This window comes from Panthera tigris, chromosome B3 (genome assembly GCF_018350195.1).
Source record: "Panthera tigris isolate Pti1 chromosome B3, P.tigris_Pti1_mat1.1, whole genome shotgun sequence".
NCBI classification, from domain to species: Eukaryota; Metazoa; Chordata; class Mammalia; order Carnivora; family Felidae; genus Panthera; species Panthera tigris.
The window spans coordinates 72,652,855-72,667,089 of NC_056665.1; the positions used below are offsets into that span (position 1 = coordinate 72,652,855).

Sequence of the window (14,235 nt, forward strand, 5' to 3'; positions counted from 1 at the left end):
TAAAATATATGCTAGGGCTGTACAAATTTTCCAACACTTCCTCAGTCCACTTGTTTTTTGACTTTTTTAATAGTATATGGCATGGTATATTTTGTTTTTGAATATACTTCAAATTTCATATAGTCAAATACACTGTTTCTTTATAGCTTCTGATTTCCTCCTGTTGGAGGAAGTCATCAAGCAATACGACCACTGGTTGGACCTCAAGCTGGACCCCAGCAATTGGAGGCTTCTCACCCCCTTCCCTATCTTTGAAATGTACATTCTACCCACCATTCCCACACTAGCAGTCACTTCAAGGATGCAGCCTTAAGAGAGCATTGTGTTGGGTGGCTGAACCTGGGTGGCTCAGTTGGTTAAGTGTCTGACTTAGGCTCATGTCATGATCTCACCATTCGTGAGTTCAAGCCTACCATCAGGCTCTCTGCTGATAGCTCAAAGCCTGGGGCCTGTTTCAGATTCTGTGTCTCCCTCTGTCTCTGTCCCCCCCTCAAAAATAAAATAAACATTAAAAAAGAGAGACAGAGCATTGTGTTGTTGAGACCATCTGGGCTGAATATGTGACTGAACCCAGTTGGCCTCTATATGACCTTAAGATTCAGACAGGCAGGGGCAGACATCTACTCGTCCTGAGGCCACCCAAGACAAACCTCATATGTAAGTCTCCTTGCTTACTTACTAAACTTGCTATCTATTAATCTGGAAGGTTCTGTCTTTCCTCACTCCCTGTGTATCAGGGTCAATTTCAGATTTCACTTAGGAAGCTTCCAAGGTTTTGAAATAACATTACCTTACTTACATCATCTCCCATAATCCACATGTATACAAATACTCTTAGATTTTTAGCCAATAGTCTGATTTAAGCTTTCTGAAGACATCAAATTTTTTCTTACCAATAAGCATTCACTAAATGATGGTTGAATGAATGAATGACCCACGTGTCATATTTATAGCTAATAACCTACCTTTATAGCCAATGGTTAGAATTTATATGGAGACAATTTTCAGCTAGAGGTTTTTCAAAACAAAACAGACTGCTTTGAAGTGTAAAATATTCCTCATTACAGAAAATATTCAAAGAAAAGTGGAATGTCCATTTTCCAGTGATGATAAAGAATTACAAAATTATATGATTTTGTGCAAAATTAAGAATTTTAAGATTTAAATGGAGAAAATGCCATAAAAGAACCTAACTAAAATGCTTCTAAAATTTGCCACCAATAAAAAAAAAAAATCACTTCCAGATTCATGGAAACTGAATGAAAGTTAGAAGTTTTTAGTATTACTAAAGGGGATAATTTTTATTGGGTAGTACTGTGAGATAATACGAAATGTCAGTTTGAGCCAATTATTAATCCAAGAGACTACACACAGCCCAGAACCGGGTTCCTCCCAGACAAAGAGAAATCATGAGATTATATGTCTTTACCATAAACAAAATTAAAAAATAATTTGAAATTGTTTTTCAGAATGAGATGTTCATCTAAATTTAAATTGTTAAATGACTTGAAATTGTTTTTCAGAATGAGATGTTCATCTAAATTTAAATTGTTAAATAACATCAAAGATTTACTTTTATAAGCACATTTCTAAATATATGGAAATACTGGATTACTGTAATAATTGATCCAACGAACATATAAATTTTCTTTTCTCTGAGCAATTCAACCACCAGTGAATAGCCCATATTGGAGAAAAGGAAAAATCTAAATGCTTTTTCAAGTGTGTTTCAATTTTATGATCACTTTCCAGCCTGAGTTTTGTTTGCAGGAAGGGGAAGACTAATTGCTTTTTTCAATTCATTAACCGCATAAAGAACAAAATTTTAAATCAAATACTACAGACCAAACAAATAAAACATAGCTACATTCTGTTTCACATTAACTCTTAGAAAAATATGGTTGGGTGTACGTAAAACAGAATGGTTCTTCAGGCAGCAATATGTTAAGTTTTTAGGGGACTTGTAGTTCTGTTTTTCTATTAATTGATGCAGGTTTTGAGACTCAAGTAAACACTTTAAAAAGTAGACATAGAGGTGTCTGAGTGGTTCAGTTGGTTAAGTGACCAATTTCAGCTCAGATCATGATCTCGTGGTTCACGAGATCGTGCCTTGCGTCAGGCTCTGTGCTGACAGTTCAGAGCCCAGAGCCTGCTTCAGATTCTGTGTCTCCCTCTCTGTCTGCCCCTTCCCTGCTCGCACTCTGTCTCTCTGTCTCTCAAAAAAATAAATAAACATTTTAAAAAAATAGACACCAACTCTATAGCAAAACTAAAATAGTTGTTCTGCCTTTTGGTGATTTCATCTTATTTCCACATCATTCAGAAAAGAAAGACATTCTTTAAAATTAGAGACTGATAACAGTGAGAAAGAGAAATCTATGTTATCAAATAAAAGGCTTTCTATAACATTATTTGGTGATAGATGAAGTGAGAGATGTAGAAATTTTCAAAGTCTGCACCTTTTATTTCCATCAAATATCTACAATCCAATCTGAAAAAACAGTCATTAGAGTTAGAATTATGTCACTCACCACTGTTCCTGTCAGGGGAAGATTTTCTTGGTGCAGAATGTTGGGCAATGCTATGATAGACTCATTTAGGATCTTGAATGGTGGAAGAGACAAAAAACAATTCAGAGGAAAGAGAGGAGAAATAGGAATGGGCCATGGACAGAGAAGATTTGTCCAAAAGGGCATACTTAAGATTTGTTATTAAATAGGCTTCCAGCATCTCAAAATTGAAACCACTGTGGACAAGAGAGTAAACACAAAGACACAAGAAGTAAATTAGTATAACTGCTTTGCAGACAGATTTCTTTAAGTGGACACCTGTGGCTTTCATGGTTTTTTTCTGTCCAGTAAAGCCTCCAAATTTTTGTGAATTGTGCAAGTTATTCACTGCACAACATTTGGGAGTATCATTCACATCTTAGTCTAAGAGTCAGAAAGACAGTGCTGAGACAGGAAGAAGGACAGATTTCAGAGAGCATAATCTGAACCTGTAGATCCAACTCTGCCTGGAGCTGCAAAAGTCAAAACACTGTCTTTGGGGAACAAGCCAGCATGAGTCAAGATTTTGTCATTTACAATCAATAGATCCATAATTAATACCCAGAGATGGGGAGAGACTCTTGATTGATTTTGCATTATTTTATGGGCTGAATTTGTGGTGCCTAGAAGCATTGTCTAGTCAAAATAGTTGGAATTATATAGAGGCGGATAATCATCAGTTTACCTTCATTATAGTGAACATCAGTCATGTTAGTCTTAGGTATGTTTACAAATTTCTGAGTGGAAAAAATAGAAAAAAATACTAAAAACATTCACAGATAAGCACTCATTATTTTCACTTGTTTCTCTTTCACTTTTTTGTACTTTGTTACATCGTATTGTAGGAAAAATTTTATGTTCTTTTATTAACATTTCCGTTTCTGTCTTTTAAAGCCTTGCATTCATAGTTTAAACTGATTGATGATCTGTTCTACATCATAAGTATACCATACTCAACTTTATAATTGTCATGCTTTGATATATTTTGATTCTTTATTTCTTATTTTAAATAATTTTAATTTTTTTATTTTGAGAGAGGGAAGGAGCATGAGCACAAGCTGGGGAGGAGCAGAGAGGGGGGGAGAGAGAAATTCAAGCAGGCTCCCTGCTGTCGGCACAGAGCCCGACTTGAGGCTCGATCTCACGAACTGTGAGATCATGACCTGAGCTGAAATTGAGTTGGATGCTCAACCCACTGAGCCACCCAGGTGCCCCTAAATAATTTTAAATAGCATTATGGTAACCATCTTAAATCTAAATGGTTTTTAAATATTTTTTTAAGCAATCTCTACACCCAATGTGGGGCTTGAACTCACAACCCCGAGATCAATAGTAGCATACTCCATGGACTGAGCCAGCCAGGTGCCCCTTAAATCTAATTTTTTTTTTACAGATATTTATTTTATTTTATTTTATTTTTTTTAATTTACATTCAAATTAGTTACCATATAGTGCAACAATGATTTCAGGAGTAGATTCCTTAATGCCTCTTACCCATTTAGCCCATCCCCCTCCCACACCCCCTCGTATAACCCTCTGTTTGTTCTCCATATTTATGAGTCTCTTATGTTTTAAAAATATGGAATGCTTCACAAATTTGCGCATCCTCCTTGTGCGGGGGCCATGTTAATCTTCTCTGTATTGTTCCAATTTTAGTATATGTGCTGCCAAAGCGAGCACCCTTAAATCTAAATTTTAATTTAAAATGTTCATCATTTCATTAGGACAGCACCCTAGAACTAGAATTAGTGGCTCAATGGGTAAAACCAGTTTACACATTTTCTGTTTCTTGTCTTTCTTAAAAACAAAACTCCTTTAAAATGTTTTCTAAATTAATGATCTCTACACCCTACCCCCTTTATACTTGAACCCACTTTAGTCAGATTTTCATTCCTACCTTTCCATTGAAATTACTCTCACTAAGGTCCCAAATGAGTCTCCCATCAACAAACCCAATGATCCATTACCATTCCTTATCTTATTGAATCTTGAAGAATGTGACACCACAGCTACTTTCTCCCTGAATCCCGTCTTTGTCCATGTCCTCCTGGTTTGCCTTCTGCCTCACAAACCACTCCTGCCCTATCTCCTTCCCTAGACCTGCCCCCTCCCGCTGACCTCTACATGTTGTGTTGTTGCAGGGTTCAGTTCTCAAACATATTCTCTATCTACAGTCATTCTCTTTAAATAATCTTAAAGGAGGTCAGGACATGCCACCCCAAAATGTGCCACTTTGGCATATTGATTATTTTGAGCAGAAGGCACTTGGGAAATAGCAGGTGCAAAAAGGGTTTTTGGCATGCCACCCCTCTCCCACCACCTCTTTTTCTTCCTGAGAGAAGGAGGTGAAAAACGATACCCTCCCTCACCCAGAAAAGAAGCATTCATAACACCAGAGATGGAGGTTGTGCTGAAGGAAATCTGTGCAAACAGACCTTGTTAAAGTCACTCCCCTCTTCCCCTTTGATCTACCCATATGTTTTATTACTTGTCCACAGTTGTCTCTCTTTGTTCAACTTAGCATCTAAATACTTAGGCCTGGCTACTTCTTTTTTTCTATGAAGGCTTCCCTGTACATGTAAAAATTATTAAATAAAATCTACATGTTTTCCCCCTGCTAATCCATTTTCTTTCAAGTTAATTTTCAGGCCTAGCTGGAGGAAAAGGTAAAGCTCTGTCTCCCCTACAATCTCATCTAGAAATATGATTTTAATTACCACTGACTTACCCATTGATGACTCACAAATTTACATCTCCAACCCAGCCTTCTCTGTTGAAAGCCAGGCTCATATATACTGTAATTGGTATAATATCTACACTGGATGTCTAATTGGCATCTTATATTTAACATATCCAAAACATAATGCCTGATTCCCTCCCATAGACTATTCCCTTGCTCTTTTCTATCTCAAAAAGTAGAGAGAAGAGAAGAGAAGAGAGAAGACAGAAAAGAAAAGAAAAGAAAAGAAAAGAAAAGAAAAGAAAAGAAAAGAAAAAGGAAAAGGAAAAAGAAAGGTAGTTATATTAAAGCCAAACACCTTGGAGTCTTTAATTCTCTCTTTCTTCATACCCCACACTGTCAAACTGGCCACATAAGATTTATTTCCTGTCAGAAGAAGTCTGACTTCGTTTTTCAATTCAAATAATGATGTTACATGCTAGGTTTCAGTGACACTAATGGGGTTCATGTCAGGCCATCCCAAATTATGCCACTGTGGCATATTGGTTATTTTGAATTAAAGTCACTTAAGACACAGCCAAGGCAAGAAGGTCACTCTGACCCTCCTCTGGCCTCCTGAAAGCAGGAAATAAATTCCCCACGTGAAGCCCACCATTCCTGCTCCTGGAGGGTAAAAGCGATCCTTATTACTAGAGGTAGGGAATTTAAGGCTGAGAAGGCTGTATAAACAAACTTGCTACTTCTTTACTAATTTACTACTTCAAACCCAAGCCCCTTTGTCTTCTCAATTCCTGACAAATGTATTGTTTCTTTGTCTAAAAGAAAAGCTGCCTGCTTTGGTTCCTTCTTTGAGACTCATATATCTTTGAATTCCTTACAAATAAATGTTTTTCTTCTGTTAATTTGTCTTATGTCACTTTAATTATTAGACCAGCCAAAAAACCTAGAAAGGAAGAAAGGAAATGTTTCCCTTTCCCCTGCAACAACCAATTCATTTCTAAACACGAATTCTAAGATGATAGATAGATAGATAGATAGATAGATAGGTAAATAGATAGATAGAAACAAGGAATCTTGTCTAGAGGTTGTTATCTAATTGAAGTATAGCCCTGTCTTGTTATAGTTCTTGCTTAGCTGTTAAGAATTCTCCCTCTGAAGAAGCCATTGAATTATCTCCTTATATGGTACCTTGGAGATTTGGCACTCTGAAGTAATACACCATACTAAGATTCAGGATCGTTGAGATGTATACTACTTTTTTTCTTTTATTTTTTTTTTTAAGGGAAGGGTAGAGTGGAAAGGGAAATGGGAAAGAAGCAGCAGCATGACATCTGGATCTCAGGCATGTTCTAGAGCAGATAAGTTTTAAGAAAATCATATATAGTTGGATTCCTCTAGAATTATCTAGAGAACCCATGGAAACTCTTCATACAACTCCAAGAGCACATAAACCCCAGTTTGAAGACCACTGGTCTAAAATGGGACACTATCACAATCTAATAGAAGCAGTTAGAAGAGATACAAGTTATTACAACATACTGAGGAGTCATTCCCCCCACCACCCACACACACTGATATGAGATGCTGTCAGTCATGTGCTAAATACCCATACACAGTTGGGCCGATTTATTAACTTGCCATTCCATTTAACTGACCTGTCTGCCTAGTCTGTTTGCACTTAAGAATTTTCCTTCCTTTCGGGGCACCTGGGTAACTCAGTCATTTAACTGTCAGGCTCTTGATTTCAGCTCAGGTCATGATCTCACTGTTTATGGATCAAGCCCTGCATCAGGCTCTGAGCTGACAGTGCTGAGTCTGCTTGGGATTCTCTCTCTCCCTCTTTCTCTGCCCCTCCCCTGCTCTTTCTCTCTCAAAATAAACTTTAAAAAAAAGAACTTTCCTTCCTTCCTCTTTCTTTTTACTTTTATGCAATAATGTGCTCATTTCTTCTACATGTTTTTTTATCTGTTTTTTTTTGGGGGGGTTGCATGTGAATGCTATGAATACTGTACTTAAACTGTTGTTTATATTATAAACTGTCTTTTTCTCTTTTAGATATTCTGGTATATAATCATTTCTTCTGCAAACGTGCAGATGATGTTTTACTTCTTTCCAATTCTTATGCTTCAAATTCTTTTTCTCTGAGCTGACTGAATTAGCTAGTAGCTCCAACATGCTGTTAAATAGTGGTGAGGATAGCAGACTTTGTCTTTCCCTTACCTTTCATAAGGAAGTCTCTAGCATTTCCCCATAAGTAGGTGTTGGTTTGGGGTTGTGACATATGCATATGCATTTTTTTGTGTTAAGGGATTTGTTAGTAATTCCTTTTTTTTTTAGTGTTTTTAACATGAATGGGTTTTGTATTTTGTCACATGCCTTTTCCATATCAATGGAGATGAACATGATTTTTCTTGCTAGCTCTTATGCCAGTTATTAAGCTACTCATTCTTTTAAAAGTAATTTTTAAGTTTATTTATTTATTTATTTCGAGAGAGAGAGAGAGAGCACTAGTGAGAGAGAGAACCCCAAGCAGGCTCTGCAGTGTCAGCTCATAGCCCAATGTGGGTCTCGAACTCACAAATCATGAGAACATGACCTGAGACGAAATCAAGAGTGAGATGCTTAACCACTTAACCAACTGAGCCGTCTAGGCATCCCAAAGCTATTCATTCTTAACTGCAAATATTTCACTCCTATACTTTGCTTATATTGTTATAAGTGCTAATACCTATCATCCAGTGCCCTCTAGAGTTAGTTAACTTTACACGTGTTTTTCCAGTCTCCCCCAGCTGCATAATTAGCATATTCTATTTTGTACATTTTATTAAACATCCCCACAGGGTTAAGTTGAAAGAGCTTTTGATAGCAGGCACTCAACATTTATTGTTGACCTACTACAACCCCTGTCCATCATTGCTCAGGAAAATTGTTAAATCACCTTTAACCAGACATAGTCCTGTTGGCACCTATCTGGCAGGTTGAAATCATCACACCTGAGACAGGAAAGAAAAAAATTCCAAGGGAAATGCTCATATAATTGCTACTTCTCCCAAACAACTGAAACAATTCCTTTTATTCTTCCCAGACTAAAATTCCCACCTTTGAGAACATTCCTCATCAGTGGAGAGAAAATCTTTAAAAAGACACGAAGAAGTTTTGCTAGTATTTTTGTGGTTCCAGATTTGATGCCCTTTGACAGTGCTCTGATTAGGAAAAGAACCATCATGTTCCCAAGAAAGTGTAGCAATTTACAAGCAGCCAGATTCTCCGCTGACCACCCCACGGGTGGTCTGTTGTTTTCTTCTCAAGCAGAAATCAGAGGACAGGGGAAGGTAAACCATAGTTCTCCTCTGACTCTGCAGATCCAAGAGGGAGCTAACTCCTAGCTGAGTTACTATGACATGGAGCTTCAGGAAAAACGCTAGAAGAAGCAGTCTCCCTGTTGTACATAATTTCACACATGCAGAGTGGAAGACTGACATCCACAATGAACATCAAAGAAGATCACAGCCCTTTACTCATCACCAACTCTCAGCCACTTAGCTCAGCCCCACAGCAAGAAGTGAAGGAGGGAAGGATGGGGATTGGTGTGCCAGGGCCAGGGCTTCGGCCACGGAAGGTACCTGAGGAAATGTGGTTAAGTCGATTCTAGGTCGGTATCTAGAATCATCAGAGTGAGGACTGGATGCAAAGGATAGAAGAGAACTTTCCTCCTTAATCTCTCCTCTTCCAGTTCCTAATCCTTTCTGTAAATATAGGAGACCATAAAACAGGGTTTCAGATAACTAATATGTAAAAACTAAATAGGAGAAATTACTGGACTTTGCACAGGTGCCCAGACTGAAATATAAGAAACACTCAGATTTTTGCAAAAGCACTACCATTTTCAGAGTTAGCCAGATACCAGGGTGCTTTCTCACATCTGAGAATGTATTAAAAGAAAAGATATTGGGGACGCCTGGATGGCTCAGTCGGTTGAGCATCTGACTCTTGATTTCTGCCCAGGTCATGATCTCATGGTTTTCATCAGATCAAGCCCCATGTCAGGCTCTGTGCTGGGTGTGGAACCTGCTTAGGTTGGCTGGGTGTGGAACCTGTTAGGTTCTCTCTCCTTTCCCTCGCCCCTTCCCCCTTGCGTATTCTCTTTCTAATAAAAATAAAATACAAAAAATAAAACCATTTTTAAATTAAAAATATATATATTATATTTCCCTCCTTTATATTTTCAGGGAGAATCTGGAAAAGCTCTGACTTTTTCGGCTAATTTAAACCTGTTCAGATTGAAAGATACAACAAAGCCATGACAGACCCTAATCAACTGAGGAGAAGGATCAGGTCTTTTCTCAACCTTTGATTTATATCCCTCAGAATGTAGTATGGGGTCATATAGGCAATGAACTTTGTAGATTTTCATTAAAGGTGAGCAGTGGAAGGAAGAGCATTCCAGGCACTAAGAAGATTCAGACAGTCATTACTGGAGAACATTTTAACACTATGTTTTGTTTTTTTTCTATTTTGTTTGCTTCCCCCCTCTCTGTATGTTCTATCATCCTTTGATCTAGCATAATGAGTTACATTGTATTAAAGGGGAAAAAAAGGAAAAAAAAATATAACAAAAAAAGTTCAGACCACCTGGGGGCAGTGATTCCACTGGCAAAAGTGATTGGCTGGGAACTGGACTGAGTGATGGGAGAAGCAGGAAAGAGTATATTCAATGATGCGTTTGACGTGACAGGTCAGCTTTTGATTGGTTGTGAAAACAGTATGAAGATCACCTAAGCTTCCAAACCAAAAGAGGCAGAAGAATCCAGAACAGTGAACCAGGCTCAATGAACATTGTCAGTTCCAGGCCTCCAAACTGAATGGTCAGAGACTCCAGGAAGAAGCAGGAATGGAGATTGCCCTACAAGCCTTGCTGATGCTCCTGTGTGTGAAGCTAACCTGTGCGTGAGGGGGAGGGGAAGGGATAGGGTGCAGCTCTGGAAATGAAATCCAGAGGGATCCTCGGGGTCCCTCAGGGAAAATTCTTTAAAACAAAACAAAACAAAACAAAACAAAACAAAACAAAACAGTTTCTTATGTATGAAAGTCTTCTTACTCTCTCTGAACAGGGTCAAATGGACAGCGTCCAGTGGAACAGAGCCCTCCTTCCCTGACAGTCCAGGAAGGCGAGAGCTTCACAATAAACTGCACTTACAGAGACAGTACTCTGGATTTCTTCCAATGGTTTAGGCAGGATCCCACAGAAGGCATCCACACTCTGATACATATTCGATCAAATGAGAAAGAGAAGATCAGAGGAAGATTTACAGCCACGTCTAACAAAGGGGACCAGCACTTTTCTCTGCACTTGAAAGATTCGCTCCTCTATGACTCAGCCACCCTCCTGTGTGCAGTGGATAGCACGGTGCTTCTCAGACACCTGTGCCTTGCACCCAAACCCTGCTCAGCCCTGCACCAACTTCTACAAGGGCTCCAGGGCGCTGAACTTAACTTTGAGCAAACACGAGGGGCTTTTAATAACCTGATATCAAATATTTCATTTGAAGATCTTGGGCAGAGGGATAATGTTTTCAAATACCATCTAATGTATTTTGTTTCTCAGTGTGAAGTCCTTACTCCATTAAACCTAGTCCAAGATCCTGAGGCTTAATACCAGAAAGGGGAGAGCACTAAAGAACAAAGAGAGAACAGAATAAAATTCTTGCCCTTGAGCTCTTTTGTAGACTTTTACAAATACATTGAAAATACAAAATCTTAAAAGCCATGACCATCAAATTCAGTAGTGAAAGAAAATATATTTTGACATTCTGAAAAGGCTGGCTTAGAAGATCAAGAACAAAAAGCTGAGGGAAAATGGTATAAAGTTTATAAAGGACGAAGTGTAAAGATAACACAGTATGATAGAAAGTCTGGTTCCTCCTGAAAAGTGGAGGCTGGCTGGTTAGGGAAGAGTCAAGGGGTATAACCGGAAGTTACTAGCCAGAGGTCTTTCAAAGTCCCAAACAACTGCTCTTTCTAGGATCAGAACCCTGAGCAGGTGAGTGGGAGGAGGACGAGTCACATTTGGGGCAACGATGAACTCAAGAAGCAGTGAGTGCAGGCACAGTGTTCTGGTCATTGTGTCACACATCAATACCCACCACAAAGCATTCACTACAAGGAGCTCAATGTCCATGTGGAAAAGATGACCCATTCAGAGGACATCACCAGCCTGTCTCTAGTCCATTTCTTTTTTCTTTTTTTTTAATATTTATTTATTTTGAGAAAGTGAGAGAATACAAGTGTGAGCGGGGGAGGGGCAGAAAGAGAGGGAGAGGGAGAGAATCCCAAGCAGGCTCTGCACTGTCAGCACAGAGCCCGACTCTGGGCTCAATCCCATGAACCGTGAGATCATGACCTGAGCTAAAATCAAGAGTCAGACACTCAGCTAACTAAGCCACCCAGGTGCCCCTCTAGTCCATTTCAGTGCTTACATAGGCTTGTGAACACATTAGCCAAGGTGGCAGAGTAGGGGTTCTCCATGAGCCCAGAAGCATGGGTTTTCTCTCGCTACATTGGATTTAGCTACTTTGCTGCCAAACATCCAACCTGTCAGCAGCAGATACAACACTGAGCCTTTAATATGCAATCACCCCTCAAGGTCACCAGCCAGCCGCTGGTTGCCAAGTTGACTACATTAGACCACTTCCACCCTGCAGATAGCAGAAATCTTTTCTTATTGGGTTGTTGGGGTTAATGCATACTCTGGGCATGATTTGCTTTCCCTCCACACTGCCACACACAGAAACATGGACTGAGGACTCAGAGTGGCTGGTTGATTATCATGATGAGTAAAGGATTTCACATACCTTTGCATCAACAGATCCGCTTGATAGTAAGGAGGTGTAACAATGGACATGTGACCATTGGGTATGCTGACGCTTCTGGAGTATTATCCACAAACCACACTGGAATGATCACTTAAAGTTTCAGTGAAAGGACCAGTTTAGGGATAGTGCTCTGAGAGGTTGGAGAGCTATTCTTTATGATGCTATTTTCCTATTAGATAAAATATGTGGAGCCAAGGGGTGGAAGCAGGACTGTCTCCCCATCGACTTCTCGAAGAAGAAGAAGAAGAGTCATCTTCAGTGACTCACTTGGATGTTGATGTATCCTGTCCTCACACTGTTCTGAACTAGGGGTCCCAGTTCCCCTTGAAGGGGAAAGGAGGGCACTGCTACTAGGGAAACACAGAGGTTTTTCACTTAACCTGATGTTACATAAATCACTTGGTCATTTGGAGGTCTTCGTGCCAGAAGACCAGAAGGCCAAGAAGGGGGTTACAACACTGGCAGGGGCAATCAACTGTGATTATCATGAGGATATAGTGCGGTTGCTACCTAATGGGCACTGGGAAAATACGACTAAATTTCAGGGGATTTACTGGGGTGACTTTGAGTGCTTTTGTGGCAGTGATTACTATAAATAGGCAATTGTAACAACTATGGCCTGACAAGGGAAGAATAATCAGGGGCTTAGACCTTGATAATCAGGGGTAAAGATCTTGGTTATCTCACTGAGATAGAAACTTAGACCAATAGATGTATTAGCCAAAGATGGAGAGGATCAAGAATGAGTGGTATAGAAGGTAGATGGAGAGAGCTGGTATATATGAATTACAGCCATGAAATCAACTATTGCGATTACAATTTGTCTCACTAATCCTTTTGTTAATCTTTTTTAAGAACTAGTGATCCGGGCGGATTTGACACAGAGCATGAGTGGATACCAGCAGTGCAAGGGATGGGCTGTACAGTGGCTATTGGTTTTCTGTTCATATCCCCTTGACAGTCACCTCTACATGCTGAAAAACCTAGCAACTCTGAGGACTATTTTCAGGCCATGGGAACACATGTGGCCAGCGTGCAGGGCTAGCCAGATGTGCTGGAGAGTTAATGCCCCCAAAGCAGCCCTCACTCAGTGATGAACAATGAGTTTACGGATGAATTCTCCAGCTCCTTCATGCCTCACTTGGAATAACTCCAAAGGGTGTGCTATGCTGTCTCCCAGATTTACCAGTTAGATTAAGCTCCAACTGCCAATGGTATTAATTGGCTTGTTGACAACATCCTGTATTGGCCTCCTTCCCCCTCCTGATTTACTTCTTACCAATGTTTCCTGGAATGATCTGGAAATAAACTGCTTACACACAAATCCTTGTATTAGAACTGACTTTCAGAGATCCAAAACCAAGATACAGGAATTCAAATCATAGGGCAAAGATGGAGATGATCTAGAAGAAATAATGGTGCTCCTTCCTCCATTGCTATCAAACTGGGTTTGGTGGAACATGGGATTTTCATAGCCTCATTCAGGGCTGGTCCCAACCGTCATGACTCCCTGCACATCTCTCTGAGTGGAGAGACTCAACCACCTACTTCTGTGTCACAGAGAACCCATGCTCCTCAGACACTAACTTGTCTGCGACAAGACCCCGTTCTTACTCCCAGCTTGGGGACTCTAACTCCGGAATTACATAAGTATCTCTGTCACTCTGTCTGGAAAAGCAACATTCTAATGAATCATAGTATGTTTTTTTAAAACATTCTTTGTTCAACAACATTTCCTCAAGACGGAATGAGAGTCAGGAAAACAATTCTTCCTATGAGTTGGGTGAGGCAACTCAGTGCTAGTGAGAACTCCTGCCATAGTTGTTTTAGCATTTCCTGATACAGAACAAACAAGGACTTTTTTTTTTTAATGTTTATTTATTTTTGAGACAGAGAGAGACAGAGGATGAACATGGGAGGGGCAGAGAGAAAGGGAGACACAGAATCCGAAACAGGCTCCAGGCTCTGAGCGGTCAGCACAGAGCCCGACGCGGGGCTTGAACTCAGGAACTGTGAGATCATGACCTGGGCCGAAGTCGGACGCTCAACCGACCAAGCCACCCAGGCACCCCTTTTTTTTTTTTCTTAAAGAATCCATGGAAAACACAAGCATAGTTAGACACATGTTCCGCTT

General features: G+C 39.7%; 1 protein-coding gene and 1 non-coding gene across 2 annotated transcripts in view; one reads left to right on the plus strand and one right to left on the minus strand.

Moving 5' to 3' along the window:
- The window catches only part of LOC102961379 (M1-specific T cell receptor alpha chain-like), a 476,819-nt gene that overhangs the window by 104,364 nt on the left and 358,220 nt on the right, over positions 1-14,235 (plus strand). The window lies entirely within an intron of this gene.
- LOC122239788 lies at positions 4,123-4,229 on the minus strand. Its single transcript, XR_006219173.1, has one exon. It is a non-coding gene; the product is annotated as a U6 spliceosomal RNA (small nuclear RNA).